This window comes from Schistocerca serialis, chromosome 2 (assembly GCF_023864345.2).
Source record: "Schistocerca serialis cubense isolate TAMUIC-IGC-003099 chromosome 2, iqSchSeri2.2, whole genome shotgun sequence".
Classification (NCBI taxonomy): domain Eukaryota; kingdom Metazoa; phylum Arthropoda; class Insecta; order Orthoptera; family Acrididae; genus Schistocerca; species Schistocerca serialis.
In genome coordinates, this window is record NC_064639.1 from 322,980,050 (window position 1) to 322,995,865 (window position 15,816).

Genomic DNA, 15,816 nt, shown 5'->3' on the forward strand with positions numbered 1-15,816 from the left:
CCCTCTGCACCCTCAAACGATGGATGGCAGGAAAAGTCCTCTCCTTCACTGAACGCCACAGTGGACCCTATAACACTCTATTTACTGAGTGGGAAGCTCCTCAGCATCCTTGCACGTTGCCCCGACACAGCTCCTGGGCCAGATCGGATCTACAATCAGATGATTAAACATCTCTTGTCCAATGACAAGCGACATCTCCTCATCATCTTCAACCGGATCTGGTGCGATGGCATCTTTCCATTGCAGTGGCAGGAGAGCACCATCATTCCAGTGTCAAACCTGGTAAAAACCTGTTTGATGTGGATCGCTATTGGCCCAGCAGCCTCACCAAAATTCTTTGTAAGCTGCTAGAACCGTATGTTGAGTCGGTGGCTGTGTTGGCTCCTGGAGTCATGTGCCTACTGGCTCCATGCCAGGGCGGTTTCTACCAGGGTCGCTCTACCACTGATAACCTAGTGCCCGTCGAGTCTGCCATCCGCACAGGCTTTTCCAGACGCCAAAACTTAGTTGCCATCGTTTTTGATTTACAAAAAGCTTATGACACAATGGGGTCTCCGTGGCTCGCTCCCTATTTTTATCCAAAATTTCCTTTCGCTCCGTACTTTCCGTGTCCATGTTGGTGCCTCCCATAGTTCCTCACATGTGCAGGAGAATGGGGTCCCGCAGGGCTCCGTATTGAGTGTATCTCTATTTTTAGTGGCCATTAACATTCTAGGAGCAGCTGTAGGGCCGCCTGTGTCTCCTTCTCTCTATATAGACGACTTCTGCATTTCCTGCTGCTCCTCCAGCACTGGTGTTGCTGAGTGACACTTACAGAGAGCCATCCACAAGGTGCAGTCATGGGCTCTGGCCCATGTCTCCCAGTTTTTAGCCATGAAGTCGTATGTCATGCACTTCTTTCGGCGTCGTACGATTCATCCGGAACCAGAACTTTACCTTGATGACGATTCCTCACGGTAGTGGAGACATATCGATTTTTAGGACTGATTTGTGACGCTTGATTGACTTGGCTTCCTCACCTTTGTCAGCTGAAGTGGAAGTGCTGGCAGCACCTCAATGGCCTCTGCTGCCTGAGCAACACCACCTGGGGTGCAGATCGCTCTACACTGTTGCAGCTCTACAGAGCCATTGTTCAATCCCACCTTGACTATAGGAGTATAGTTGATGGTTCAGCGGCACCCTCATCATTGTGGTTGCTCGACCCAGTGCATCACTGTGGTATTCGACTAGCGACAGGAGCTTTCAGGATGAGTCCAGTGACCAGCGTACTGGTGGAGGCTGGAGTCCCTCCATTGCAGATCAGGTGTGCACAACTGCTCGCCAACTACTTTGCACATATTCATAGTTCTTCTGGGCATCCAAATTACCGTCTGCTATTCCCAACCATGGCAGTTCATCTCCCACATTGGCGTCTCAGATCAGGGCCTACAATTGCGGTTTGCATCCGATCCCTTCTATATGAACTGGAGTCCTTCCCTTTACCACCTCTACTCAAGGCACATTCACATACTCCTCCATGGTGTAATCCTAGGCTGCAGCTTCGTCTGGACCTTTTGCACGGCCCTAAGGACTCAGTTACTCTCGTGGCTGTCCGCTGTCATTTCCTCTCGATTGTTACCATGTCCCATAGCTCTGAAGTGGTTTACACTGACAGGTCCTTGCTAGATGGCTGCAATGTTTTCGCTGCAAAGCTGGTAGCCATATCTTGTGCTCTTGAGCACATCCGCTCATGCCCTGTCGAGTTGTTTCTTCTCTGAACTGACTCCTTGAGCAGCCTCCAAGCTATCGACCAGTGCTACACTCACCATCCTTTGGTAGTGACAATCCAGGGGTCCACCTGTGCCCTGGAACGATCCAGTCATTCAGTGGTGTTTGTCTGGACCCTGGGACACGTGGGCATCCCGTCAATGAGCTTGCTGACAGGCTGGCTAAACAGACTACATGGAAACTGGTTATGGTGATTGGCACTCCTGTAACTGACCTGTGTTCATTATTACGCCGTAAGGTTTTTCGGCTTTGGGAGATGGAATGGCATAACAATGTGCACAACAAACTGTGTGCCATTAAGGAGACTGCGAGCCTCTTACAGGGACTCTGTGGTTCTCTGCTGGCTCTGCATTGGCCATGCTTGGGTCACCCACACCTATCTCTTGCGCCGTGAAGACCCACCTCAGTGTCGGTGCGGCACGCGATTGACAGTGGCCCATATTGTGTCGCGCTGTGCTACTTTGACTGCCGTGCGACGAAATCTTCGGTTACCGGCTTGTTGCTGTTAATTTTGGCTGACAACGTCTCATCGGCTGATTTAGTTTTACACTTTATACGTGAGGGCGGGTTTTATCATTCTACCTCATTATCAGCGCATGTCCTTTGTCCCTCTGTGTCCTCCACCCTAGTGCTTTTAGGCTGGAGGTTTTAATGTATTGCAGAATGGCTGGCATCTCCTCTTTATTCTCGTGGTCAGCCAGCCATGGTAATCTGCTTTCTTGTTTTAATCTCTTCTACCTGTTTCTTGCATCTCTGTGGTTTTCTTGCCCTCTTATGTTCCTTGTAGTTTTTGTTGACCTTCTGTCATTCATGTGATTTTTCCTTTCTCCCAGTTTTGTGTTGTAAGTCTCGTTTGTTTTATTCTCCATCTCGTGGAATTGTTTTAATCGGAACAAGGGACAGATGACCGAACAGTTTGGTCCCTTCTCCCCTCTTTAAACCAACCAACCTCCACTGTTTTCTCAGCTCTCCCTACCATTATGGTGTATTGATAATTTTTACTTATGGACCGTCTGACAGCAACTGAATAAAACACAATTTTAGTGCCATACGCATTTCGCCTTTATTTTGTGCAAGGCATCATCAGTGGCAGGATGCATGAACAGAACAGAAACCAAAACATTGCATTGAAACAAGGGTTCAGTTCATAGTGCTGTGGAATGTGGGAAGAAAACCGCAAATTGGCATTCATAAGAAGAAGAACAACACCAAAAATGCAACGGGAGCGTAATATGTAAGAAATTGTCCATGCATCCTACCACTGATGATGCCTTGCAGAAAATAAAGGCAAAACACTTATGGCACTAAAATTGTGTTCTATTCAGTTGCTGTCAGACGGTCCATAAGTAAAAATTCTCAATATACCGTAATATGACACGCAACTGAGGAAGACAGGACTAAAAAAGTTGAAGATGTCTCCCTAGCATTTCTAATACTGGGTGACTTCAATGCCAGCAACTCTTAGTGTGGTGGAACTATGACCACTGGCCATAGTAAAGCTGTTAAAAACTTGCTTGCAGAGCTTGAGCTTTAATACTAGTGTTCCCACACACTTCACTGTGGCATATGGGTCTTATTCGGTCATTGATCTTTGTACTCATAGTCCAGTTCTTCTCCTGTCCATCCTCTGGAGAGTCCATTATGACATGTGCGACAGCGATCATTTTCTGTTCTTTTTGACCCTGTCTCGGCATTACTCACCTGGGCGTCCAACTAGATGGGCTCTCTCCAAAGCTGATTGGGATGCTTTCACTACTGCCACTATGCTTTCACTACTGCCACTGCCCTTCATACCCTGCCGCATGAAGTTATCATTGCTGTTTTCAGAGCACAACTGCAGCCGTTCAGTTGGCGGATAATTTGAATTGGCAACCTTCTCTTCCTTGGGACCCCCTACCCCATCAGAAGACGGTACCTTGGTGGACACCTGAAATTGCCAAGGCCATGAGAGATCACAGGCAGGCTCTCTAATGCCATGAGTGACATCCCACAATGGAGCACATCATTGCCTTTAAATGGCTCTGTGCCCAGGTCTGCCGCCGGCCGGAGTGGCCGTGCGGTTCTAGGCGCTACAGTCTGGAACCGAGCGACCGCTACGGTCGCAGGTTCGAATCCTGCCTCGGGCATGGGTGTGTGTGATGTCCTTAGGTTAGTTAGGTTTAATTAGTTCTAAGTTCTAGGTGACTGATGACCTCAGAAGTTAAGTCGCATAGTGCTCAGAGCCATTTGAATCATTTTTGAACCCAGTTCTGCCACCTCACAAAACTACAGAAACAAGAATGCAGAGAATGGTATGCTGCTACCATTTGACAATGTACCCCTCCTTTGTAGACTTGAGTGAGGATTCAACACCTCTATGGACACCAGTAACCTGCAGGTGTACCTGGTAGCTCTTTGAGTAGAGATGTCTACACTGACCCAGACACTCTTGCCAAACATTTTGCTTTTAATTGTATTCAAGCCACTGTATCTGAGAATCATCAGCCTGCATTTTATGTCCTCAAACAGTGGGAAGAGCAACTCCCTTTACCATTTACTACATGTCACCTGGAACCTTATAATGCTTCATTCAGTGAGTGGGAATTTCTCAATGCCCTAGACCTTTGCCCCAACAAGGTTCCAGGGCCAGACCGCATCCACAGTGAAATGCTCAAACACTTGTCAATGAACTGCAAATGTCACATCCTTGCCATTCAATTCCCGATTTTTGTCTGGAACTTTCTGTCTCACCATACTCTCCGGGTTCAAGTTGATGCATTCCATGGTACTCTCCATGTACAAGAGAATGCCCCACCCTTCCATCTCTTTATTGAGTGTGCCCCTTTTTCTAGCATCTATCAATGGTCTAGCTGCAGCTGTGTGGTCTACAGTGTCACCCGCCCTACAGGCTGATGACCTTTGCATGTACTATTGCTCCTCAAATGTGGGTGTTACTGATCGCTGACTGCAGGGGGCCATGAGAAAGGCACTGTCCTGGCCTCTCACCCTCCATGGCTTCTGGTTTTCTGAAGCCAAAACATTTCATGCACTTCTTTTGCCGTCATACTGGCCGTTCCCAGTGCACTTCTGTTGCCGTCATACTGGCCGTCCCCAACCAGAACTCTTATCTCGATGAGCAAATGCTCAATGTGGTGGAGTCCTATCGTTTTTTGGGATTGGTCTTGTATGCCCGACTGACATGGCTTCCATATTTTGACATCATAATACTCTTTGCTGTCTCAGTAACACCAGCTGGGGTGCAGACTCGTCTACACTTTTATGGCTGTACAAAGCTCTGATCCTGTTGTGTCTTGATTGTGGAAACATGGGGTATGGTTCAGCATCACCTTCAACACTGCGTATGCTGAATCCAATACACCAGTGTGGGGTCCACCTTGCAACAAGTGTCTTTTGGACCAGCCCCGTTAATCACCTACTCATGGAGGCTGGCACCCTCCATTACAGATCAGGCCCTAACAGCTGCTGTTCAACTATGCAATACAAATTTACTTCTCTTGAGCATCTGAACCACTATGTCCATTTTCCTGGTAGGGATATCTATCTCCCCTAACAGAGGCCAAGGTCTGGAGTTACGATCGCAATTTGTATACAGAGTCTCTGCTCTGAAATCTATCTTTCCCCACTGTCACTTGTGATGTAGAAATCATGTGCATCCCCACAGTGTGTACCCTGTCCTTGGATCTGCCTCGACCTCTTCTTTGGACTGAAAGATTCAAAAGACCCTAAGTTTTTTGCCATCTTTTTCTGAATGTTCTCTACACATTTATGGGCTCAGATTTGGTATACATTGATGGCTCTATAGTTGATGGATGACCCAGTTTTACCTACACACATGCAAGATGCAGTGAACTACACTCCATGCTGATTGGATGCAGTGTATTCACTACAGAATTGGTGGCCATTGCTCAAGACCTTATCCATCTTTGTTGTTGCACTAGTGAGTTGTCATTCATTGGCAATGACTTCTTGAGAGGTTGTCAGCCTGTCAACCAGTGCTACGCTCGGCAGCCATTGGTCGTGAATATTCAGAATCTCCTGCATGACCTCCACCTCTTTGGACCTTTGGTCGACACTGCACCGGCAATTGTTGGAGGCGTGGAATGCGGATTAGCATGCCCTGGTTTCTCCAAATAAACTGTGAGCCATAAAGGAGAACACAACCATGTGGCAGCCTTTCCTTCATGCTAGTGTCCTCTGTGCTTCGCATTGGCCTTACTTGGCTGATCCACTGCCGCACTGTCCGACGTGAGGATCCTCCCCACTCTGTCAGTGTGGTGCCTATCTCATGGTGCTCACATTTGAGGGATTGGAGGGCTGCCCCATTGCCTGCTCTGACGCAAGAGGCACATGGTTGCCCTTCCTCAGTGTATGGCCTGGTTCCTGCCCTTCTCACCTTTTTCATTCTTCTTCTTTTACATCCATCATTAGTTGACAGACTCGTCATTGTTGTTCCTGAGATTTTATCTTGTCTGTGTAGCTAGTTTTCTTATGGTAATGGATGGTACTGAAGCACTGGTTGGATGCAGAAGGTGTTTGATTGCATAACATGCCGGGGGGGGCCTCCATCTGCTTTCTGGACAGGGCAACTCTCGCACCTTCACCCTTATACTCTATCTCACTTTTGTACCCTTCCTCGATGGGAACTATTCCCAGCTTGACATACAAAGGATTAGGGGACTGATGACCTTGTAGTTTGGTCCATTATCCCATCAATCAATCCAACAGAAGGTGCGATCAAGTCACTGCTGGGACTGTTAATTAAGAGTCCACTGTTAGTTAAAGTTAACGGTAGCTCTGAGACACAAAAACATGGCCATAACAGAGGAGTGCCACCACAGTGTTCTGTGGTACATTGTAAAAGCTATTATTGATACAGTGTACAATAAGATATTATTGACTGTCATGAACAGTGGAATGTGCACTGATACAATGATGCGAGAGTAAGTGGGTGTCCTTGTTTTTGCAAGGAAAAGGTCAATTTGACCATTTGTGACAACACACACACACACACACACACACACACACACACACACACACACACACACAAAATCTGCTAAAGTGATCAGCAAAAAGATCTGTGCATTTAAGGTGCCAAGTTCAGTAACGTAAGGTTAACATAACCTATTGTTGCAACCCGATGAGGGATATACAGTAGATTGTTCGCCTGCTCGAACATTACACCAGTAATTAAATGATGATTTTGGAATGGTGGAGCACCAAGAAGAATGAAAACACAGTAGACAGAATAGACCTCATCTCCATTGACTGGTGACAGTACGCAAAGACAATACATCTCAGGCAGTTGAATCAAGTAAGGCCAGTTTTGGGTATGTTGGTAGTGTCACTTCTGTGAACTGATTACTTGGAAATGTACTAACATACAGTGTTAAAACATAAAAAGAAACTCTCAGGACTGGTTTACATTTAAAACAATAAAAAGGTGTATTCTCCTAGAAGATATCTGGCAGTAAATGAAGATGTTGGTGCTTATCTGTAGTGTTTTGTGGTGAGCAAGTAAAGATGGTTCAATGATGGTAAGTTTGTTGGGGTCTTGAACTTGAGTACTTGATCAATTGATCAAGGATTAGACACCATTTGTAATATATGAAAGGAATTTAAGGCAGCATAAAGGAGGAGGAGGGGGCACTTTCTTACTGAATAGGTGACAGTTGGGTTAACTGGATAGGTCAGGACAACTGGTTTTTGCTTGTAAATTGTAGTGGAAGTTGCTTCCTGTGTCTTCTGCCAGATGGCTCAAGAAACTAGTCAGATCAAACACCTTAAGCTATTAGAAACGGGTGAAAAGCAGCAAGCAGGGTTTTGAGTGGCTTCGTTTGTTTCCAGAGATCAGAAGTTTTATTCCTGTTCATTTTCCTTAATGTTTATTTGTTATTTCAAGAAGAGCATTAGAGAAGCCAAATAAACAACAAATAATTTATGTTTCTACTCTTTACATTAGACTGTTCTGGTTTTTATTAACTCCAGTTAAACAACTGTTTTAGCAAGTTAGAAAGAAAAAATGCGTGGTTAGGTTAACGGGGCACCAAGGCAGTTAGGTTATGTGGGCCGGTCCAGTTAACCCCAATATAGTTCTTTACTTTTGTGATTTACAGATCATTTTAATTTCAAAAGATTTTACATCATACAAATTGTGATAAAGTGTATTTTAGACCTATTTTAGTTGTGTTATAAGTGTTTACTTTTAGATGTGACATGTCAAACATGAACGACCAGGCAAAGAAAAGACTAAACTGCTTATCATTGACAATCATGAAAGCCACATGTCAATAAGGGCAATAACATTTATCAAAGAAAATGGCATAGTTTTATTAAGGATAGTACCTCATTGGGACCATAAACACGACCTTTGGATGTTGCCATTTATGGGTCTTTCAAACCCTATTTTGTACAACAAAGCTTGTGACAGGTGATTACTAAATCATCCTGGTCAGACACTTCGTTGCTCTGGTGTAGCAGGTTTAGTGGGTGAAGCATTTCCATGTGCTTTCACTCCTAGTATCAGCAAAGATTCAAAGCTACAGGAATAATGCGTTTCAATGATGAAACATTTGTTGAAACAGATTTTCTGTGTTTGTATGTGACAGACCAGCCTTTTGAGCCATCTGAGAATGAAAAAGTTGTTTCAGAATGTACTAATGTCCCTATTACAGTTCCTCCATATTGTCCAGAATCTTCTTTCTAGTGAGCTAGTTCCTTCAACTTATGGTACCTCTGCTGGTAAATATCATTCCTTCTTGTCCTCATGAACCAGAACTCGAAGCAGAATTTTTTCTACCTCCTTAAGCCTTGCTTCTACTCCCACAGTGCGGTCCCAAAAAAAGGGATAGTCACGGCCAAAAAAAGGAAAATCTCGTACTCTTACAAGTTCACCTGTGATGGCATGCCTGGGAGAAGAAGCCTCTGTCGGACTTTCAAAGAAAAATAAAAATGTGAAACATACTCCACAAAAACCAGATTCATTGCCAGATGAAAGTGCTCACTTGGTATTAGAAGAATCAGACTGTTCTTGGAATGAAGACTTTAAAGAAAAAAAGGATTTTTTCATAAATTAAGTCGGGGTTTCATAATAGTTAAAGAGCATGGAGTAAAAAGAGACTCAGGTTGCAATTTCATAGCTGTTGTGAAGAAATCTCTTCGTTCTGGCATTCAAGTGACTTTCTATAAGTGGCACATACTTTCCTCATCTACATAAGGACTCATGTCAAAGAAGACGATGATTTATTTCAGTGTTGAAACTTCCTGGCAGATTAAAACTGTGTGCTGGACCGAGACTCGAACTCGGGACCTTTGCCTGTTGCGGGCAAGTGCTCTACCAACTGAGCTACCCAAGCACGACTCACGCCCCATCCTCACAGCTCTACTTCTGCCAGTATCTCGTCTCCTACCTTCCAGCAAAGCTGTGAGGACGGGGCGTGAGTCGTGCTTGGGTAGCTCAGTTGGTAGAGCACTTGCCTGTGAAAGGCAAAGGTCCTGAGTTCAAGTCTCGGTCCGGCACACAGTTTTAATCTGCCAGGAAGTTTCATATCAGCACACACTCCACTGCAGAGTGAAAATCTCATTCTGGAAACATCCCCCAGGCTGTGGCTAAGCCATGTCTCCGCAATATCCTTTCTTTCAGGAGTGCTAGTTCTGCAGGTTCGCAGGAGAGCTTCTGTAAAGTTTGGAAGGTAGGAGGCGAGATACTAGCAGAAGTAGAGTTCTGAGGATGGAGCGTGAGTCGTGCTTGGGTAGCTCAGTTGGTAGAGCATTTGCCCGCGAAAGACAAAGGTCCAGAGTTCGAGTCTCAGTCCAGCACACAGTTTTAATCTACCAGGAAGTTTCATATCAGCACACACTCCGCTGCAGAGTGAAAATCTCATTCTATTTCAATGTTGATCTGTATGAATAGAGCTTTCGCTAAGACTGCTCTTATTTAAAATTTCAGTCAGTTTTATTTGATGCGTCGACAACTAAGTGTTGTTGCATTGCACCTTTACAATGTTTTGAAGTTAAAATCTAATTTATTCAATGCATTTCCACTGATTTGACTAGCTAGACCAGTTAACCTTGCCGGTAAGGTTAAATGACCACTTTGCAAATAAATTAATTAGATCAGATTTAACAAAAGCTGGAAGTAATACAGAATCCTTGAACACTTCATTGTAAAATAAACATGTAACACATACGTCCCATAAAATTTAACAAACTGTAAAAAAATTAGCTGAGTTAACCTAACTCTCTCCTATGTTTACAACTATGGAACAGTTAACACTGAACAGGGGTAGCAGTTGTAACAGGATACATGGGGTCTGATCAGTCCTTGGGCCCAAATGACAGGTCAGCAAAATTTGTGATAAAACAGAGACATTTAGAAATTCCACACTTAAATACGATGTCCACATAGCCTTACAGGGTTTATATTTATATAGAGCTTGTGAAATTCACACAGTCCTACAAGCAAGCACACTTCAGGCACACATGACTGCAGCCTGCCAGAAATGGTGGTCTTTTGTGTATGAATATGTGTACACTTTCTTTTCTGAAGAAAGCTTTGGCCAAAAGCTAAGTGTGTAACAGTCTTTTTGTTGTGCCTGTCTACAACTCAGTGGGTCATCTTCATGCTGTGTAGTGATCTATCCTGTGCCTAATATTGTTGAACTTTAAACCTTCTGTATCTACACTTTCTCTTACAAAAACCCTTGTATACAAAGCAGTTTGACAGATATTTTTAAACTGATGTTGCTCTGACAAGATCAAGACAAGAAGTTTTCTTTACACCAGCCAGTTCAACAGTCATTTGTCACGATGACCGTTGTAGCCATGATCTTTTCTCTTTTTCTCCTTGTCTTCTAAACACCTTCAAACCATGACCCCAAGAAACAAGCGGCCCTGCACAGCAGGTGGAGACGCTCACTCATCGCCCCGCCTTTTAGGTGTGATGGGTTTGAGATGTTCTCCCATCTGCTCATGTCATAATACTCTGGCATGTCCCAACACTTATTTACTGCTGAATGTCACAAACATTTGTCGTCACAGAAGCCTGGAAGTGGAAGGTCATTTCATAAAAATGTCATGTCACACTTCAGTACTATTAACAGTACAAGGCATATTGAACCAGAGAAAACCATAACTGACTTGCATTTGTCTTTTATTTTAATCAGCATTTTAAAATTTGATCAAAGTATGAAGTCCCTTAAAATAACCATTGGACCAAGTACTGTATTAGGAGTAAATTCTTGGATTTTTTCTCTAAGTTTGTTTAAAGGTTCAATTGTTGGGTGCTATATGATTTACTTGTGACACGGGGACCATCAACTGATTACGATAACCTGTTGACACGCTTCAAATACAGCTACATCCAAGTCCCTTCCCATTTACACATATAAAATTTTGCAAACATTGTGCCATCATTTCTGATGGGAATGCAACTGATAATGACGCTGACAAAATTTGAGCAAAAAAGGGAACTATAATATTGAGATTCATTAGTAAATTGATAGTGATTAGTGAATTGATATCATCATTTTTAGTAGAATGCTGGGACTAGCCTCTCCCCGCCTGTAAATAGGCTGCATGCAAAGTACATACCAAAGTGACCGGTCTTGTTAAGAACATGCTCCTCTGCCAAACATGCCTGTCACAGGGGTAGCGAGACTGGTCGAAATCCAATAGACAGCGTTGCTACTTACTGAGCCTTTGAATTTCCTTGTCACCTAATATAGTTGACAACTTTGTCAGAGTAATAGAGAAGTAGTTGACAGTCACTATTCAATGCTCTAATAAAACATTTATATGGTTAGTACAGAATGAACCATTGACAAAACAGGTTTAACTAAATTCCTGTTTCTCTATCTCCTTCATTAGAGAGATCAGTAGGGTTACCAACCTAAGAAGGCAACACTAATTTTTACTACTGATAGCACGAACAGGTTTACAAAACTGAGTATTACATAGTATAAGTGAAAAGCACAAGTGATTTTCATGTCCGTATGTGGAAAATCGGACGGTGACAAAGTAAAACAGTTCAGATAGCAACACAGGTGGCTGGGGCAGAGCACACCTATGGCTTCAGAAAAGTAATCCCCTGGACTGATTCATTCAATGGATACATCTCACTATGGGAAACTGCAATTATTTATTCCCATAGTCACACTGTAGGGTTACTTTTCCAAATCAATTACAGGCAAAGTTCAAAAGTTTCCAACAACGCCTGTTTTATGTAAACATGGGTCAGATAGTGGATTTGTTCAGAAACCCACATAGCTATATTGTGCAAAAATTTCATTCCAGATCCAGCAGACCGTGTGCTTGAGTGAGAGGTGACGCTTAGCGACGTGCAAGCTTATCTAATGCTCTCCGATTAGCCGAGGCCGGTTAAAAGCATGCCTCCCCAATATGGCCAATGGGTTGGCTGTGTGCTCTGTTAACAGATATCATCACGGCCGTCCATGTTTTAGTTCACCGTAACTGTTCTTATTTACCATTCTCTAACAACTTGCAAGTTTCCCTTCAGTGATTTATCACTATTTTACAAAAAACTGCAGTCTTCAGCCACAGATCATAAAGACAAAGACTTATCTTTGTTGTGTGTACTTTCATTTGTGCACAGAAACAAATACTGCACAGCAATTAGGATTACACACAAGACAACCTTGCTGTTGTTAAAGTAATGCTGTGTAAGTTGTTCAATGTCTGCTGAGGATCATCATGGAAGCTATCTAGCATGTACTAAAGAAAATCCTGCATATGTGTCAACAGCTGTGTTTCATGAGTATCACAAAAACATAGTGTATGTGATGTCACTGACTTCATTCTCCTGTGTTGGAGATCTATGATTTTCACTGCACATAGCCAAAAGTAAGTGTACAGAAAATTCAAAGAGTACAGTGTAAAATCCCTTTATGAGTGCAATATAAATCTGGTCAGTGAACCTTGTATTACTACTATGTCTCTCATCCTTATGAGTGTAACTGAACTCCTAAAACTGTGTAAAACCATCACATTGTGTTTTTGTGGCATCAGCAACACACCCACATTTTCTATAGACCACTTACTAACAAACAATGTAGGAAAAGATAGACTGTTACTTACATGTAAAGATAACATGATAAGTTGCAGACAGGCAAGCCACAACCTTCCCAGAAGAAGAGAAACACACACCATTCATCCACACAAGCAATGCATACAACTGCTAACTCTGGCAGCTGTGTGTGTGAGGTGTGCTTGCTTGTGTGAATGAATGGTGTGTGTTTCTCTTTTTCTGATGAAGGCTGTGGCCAAAAGCTTTGTGCGAGTGGTTTTTAATTGTGCCTGTCTACAACTTTACATGTCATCTTTACGGTAAGTAGCAACCTAGCTTTTCCTACATTGTAGACATTTACATCATAAGTATTCACTTCGCCATCACACATTAGACATCAAAACCAAGGGACGAGTCTCGACTCTTGTCACTTATAACTTATAGTACAGCATGACACAACACATTTACAAAACAGTTCATAAAAACTCTTTATCCTATGAGACTATCCTTTTTTTAGGAAAAAGGCAGGAGACTGATGGTAGCAACTGAGCTCGCTGAAAAACTTGCGGCTATATCACTTTCTTTACGATACAGGAGCACAACAGAATCACTAAAGCCACAGAAAGATCATTCACAATAAAACCAAAGGAGCAGGTTACACCACCAAATCAAATCACATCACCTTGTAACACAGTCAGAACAGTAACCATGACACACACAAAGCAATAGGTAGCAAAACTTATATGGGGATAAGGTGTATTTTCAGTCTCTTGACCTCAATGCCTGTGGACATCTGGACCTCAAAGCATATTTTGATGTGCAGGAGACAGTTAAACTGTCTTTTTTCTGTATTTTCCTTACAACAGAATCTTTATCTCGAGACAGTCCCACAACTGCAGCAGGAGATGGTGGAGCTTGTCAATGATATCGCTTTAATCTATCAAAATGGACAACTACAGTGTGGCCAGACAGTTGAATTTCCACATTGACAGTAAATGTTAAGTGTACGAGTGGATAAGGCCCTCCATGCAATGGTGAGAATTTCTTTGTTGTTCCTCTTTTTAATGGCTGGATTACGAAGCAAAACTAAATAACCCAGTCTGTAAAGGACAAGTATAGTTCCTTTATTACTTCATTGGACTTTCTTGGTCATGGCCCTGGCATTGTTTTGTTGCACTTTTTTCCAAATGGTTTCAAGGCATGTGCCACTCCTTTGACTTCTGTAAGTTTTATACCAGGTGGCAGCTTATAAAGTTTGAACGGAGAGTTCATTGGTTGCCTGTATACCACCTCATACAGTGTGTACTCAGTTGATTTGTGGATATGACTGTTATATGTAGAAACCACATAAGGAATACACTGGTCAGCCAGAACACTGTGACGATTTAAATCCGTCCAGGCGATAGCAGTGTCGCCTGGTGAGGAATGACTGTCAGCCAGACCAACACACAATGCATGTAGTACCAGTGAGCATGCTGTCTGTGCGTACAATGGGGAAGGCACACGATTTATCTGAGTTTGACCAAGGGCCATGGTTTGGAGGCTCAGCACAAGCATTTTGGAAACTGCATAGCTGGTTGGGTGTTTGAGGAGTGCTGTGGTGAGTGTCATCACATGACGAAACCAAGGTGAGACCACATCCAGACATTGTGGAGTTGGGTCCCCATCCATCATTACAGATGTTGGGCCTCATAGGCTGGGCAGACTGGTAATACAGGACAGGCGATGAACTGTGGTGGAACTAACAACCGACTTTAATGATGGGCAGAATACAAGTGTCTCTGAATACACATGCACTGAACACTCCTATCAACTGGCCTCCACAGTCAATGACCCATGCCTGTGCCAGAGTTAACACCACAACGTCGGCAACTGTGGTTGAAATGGGCATGTGACCATCAGCACGGGATGGTGGGGCAGTGGCAGAGTGGTAAATGAATCAGGATACCCTCTTCATCATGCCGATGAGAGGGTGCCATTCCGTTTTCTCCCTGGGGAACAGCTCCTTGACACGTGTACTGCAGTATGGAGACAAACAAGTGGCAGATCTATTATGCTCCAAGAAACATTTACTTGGGCATCCATGGGTCCAATGGAGCTCATGCAAGTGTACACTGGTTGCAGACCATGAACATCCTTCACGACGGTCATGTTTCCCGACAGCAATCACATTTTTCAACAAAATAATGTGCCCTGTCACAAGGCCAGGAGTGTGATGGAGTGGTTCGAGGAACACAGTGGCAAGTTCCAGTTGATTTGCTGATCCCCCAACTCACCAGATCTGAATTTAGTCAAACACATCTAGGAAGTGATTGGACATGGCATCCAGAGCTCATTGCCCCCTCCCTGGAATTTATGGGAATTAGGCGACTTGTGTGCAGATGTGATGCAAACTCCCTCCAGTGACCTACCAAGGCCTCATCACTTCCATGCCATGATGCTTTGCCACTGTTACCCATGCCAAAGGTTATTAGATGGGTGGTGAAAATGTTGTGCCTGAATAGTGTATACCCATCCCAGTCAGTATTAGTATTATTAACATACTAAGACAGCATTCAAACTGTAGTTTGATGGATATGTTTTTGACAGCCATTTGCTTTAGGATGAAAGGGGTTGTTCTCCGTTTCTTCACTCGCAACAGTTTGCACCCCTGTACAAACAAGGCAAGCATGAAATCAGCCCCTGACAGCTAAAAACAGCATAAGGCCTTCCGAATGGCAAGACTAACTGATTAATTAAGGCATGAGCTACTGTTTATGCAGCCATGTCCACAAGTGGTACCAAGATTAAATACCTGAAAAATGGTCATTGGTAGATGGAATATACTTACTTTCTTGTGCATTTTGCAGAAACAGTCCTACAATATCCAATGCAACAATCTGAAACAGTTTTGCAGCCTCTGGAAGTGTTTGCAAAGGGATCCGTGTTCTTGGGGGTTGTGCACAATGCATGTAGTCCCTTATATATTTCTCAACATCACTCTGTCTGTTTTTCCACCAAAAATGGCATAGCTATTATAGCATTTGTGG